The sequence below is a fragment of the Sphaeramia orbicularis genome, chromosome 21 (genome assembly GCF_902148855.1).
Source record: "Sphaeramia orbicularis chromosome 21, fSphaOr1.1, whole genome shotgun sequence".
In the NCBI taxonomy this organism is placed as follows: Eukaryota; Metazoa; Chordata; class Actinopteri; order Kurtiformes; family Apogonidae; genus Sphaeramia; species Sphaeramia orbicularis.
This window is the reverse complement of record NC_043977.1, coordinates 52,968,168-52,969,532: the sequence shown is the minus strand read 5'-3', so window position 1 is coordinate 52,969,532 and position 1,365 is coordinate 52,968,168. Positions and strand designations below refer to the sequence as shown.

General features: G+C 35.5%; 1 long non-coding RNA gene across 1 annotated transcript; it reads left to right on the top strand.

Annotated features, from left to right (window-relative positions):
* Positions 1-206: 206 nt before the first annotated feature.
* Positions 207-1,365, top strand: LOC115412981 (uncharacterized). The gene is made up of 2 exons (XR_003934410.1): positions 207-467; positions 1,137-1,365. It is a non-coding gene; the product is annotated as an uncharacterized LOC115412981 (long non-coding RNA).

Sequence of the window (1,365 nt, the reverse complement as noted above, 5' to 3'; positions counted from 1 at the left end):
CCTGTTTTACAACCATACTCCCTACTTGAACACTTGATGCACTTTCTTCTTCTTATTTATGGTGAGAAACAGTGGCTGTCATAAAATCAGGAAATCCGTTTCTACTGTTTTTTTTAGTGAAAAGGCCTTAAGTTGGTGGAAATGAGTTTGACTGAATGCAAGGGCAAAATTTGTCAAAAGGGTCTTCCCTCTCTTAACCAACTGTATGTGAAGTGACTGTGACAGGAAAGGTTGTTTTGAATTTTTAACAATAGATCATTATTAGTGTTTTTTTTTATTTTGTTTTCTCTTTTCCATTAGTTGTACGTTTTGTCGAGGTGGGAACCACAATACTGATTCAACCACTGGCAGAACAATCCTCCAAATAAATTGTTACCATAATCCTCCTGCCACGTTTGGGGTTTTGTAGTCTGTTTAAAGCACCAGTTTGTAGTTCTGAGCCATACTTTCAATCTTTTTCAGCAGGGGTGTCACACTCATTTTAGTTCAGTTCCACATTCAGCTAAATTTGATCTGAAGTGGATCGAACCAGTAAAATAATAACATAATTATATATAAATAATGTCAACTCCAAAATTTTCTGTATGTTTTAAAGCAAAAAAAGTTGCTTACATTATGAAAGGTTTATATCTGCAAACTATCTTTTCAAAAGATGTGAATCACATGAACAAACTGAAAAAATAAGTGTAATTTTAACAATATTCTGCTTCAGTTTATCATTTACTCATGTACATTATAACACAGATCACAGTGGATCTACAAATACATAAAAAATTAGCAAAGGGCAGAATATTGTTAAATTGTACCACTCATAAGACATTTCAGGTTCATATTTGTTCAGGTTTATTTACATTCTTTGTGAAATATACTTTGTTTTAGTGTAAATACATGAAAATATTTACATTTACAAAGAGAAAGTTTAGAGTTGTCATTCTTTATATGTATTATGATAGTATTTTACTGATCCTGCCCACTTGAGATTGAATTGGTCTGAATGTGGAACCTGAACTAAAAGGATTGTTTAATATCTTAGTTTAATTTTTGCATTTCACAAATTCATCAAAAGGGCTGGACTGGACCCTTTGGCGGGCCGGATTTGGCCCTCGGGCCGCATGTTTGACACCTGTGTTTTTGAGTTTCACCTCCAAACATGGAATGGGGTCTTGCATAGTGAATGTGGGCACATTTTTACAACAACGTCTTGTGAGCATCCACACAAGTATACGTTCAGACCACAGAGGGACTCAGATCATTGTTGCAGAGCACACGCCCCACATCTGGAACATATCCTACAGGCTGTTGTCATTAGCGACCATCGGAAGACTGAATAAATAAGCTTCCCATCTGCACTCATGTGATGCTTTG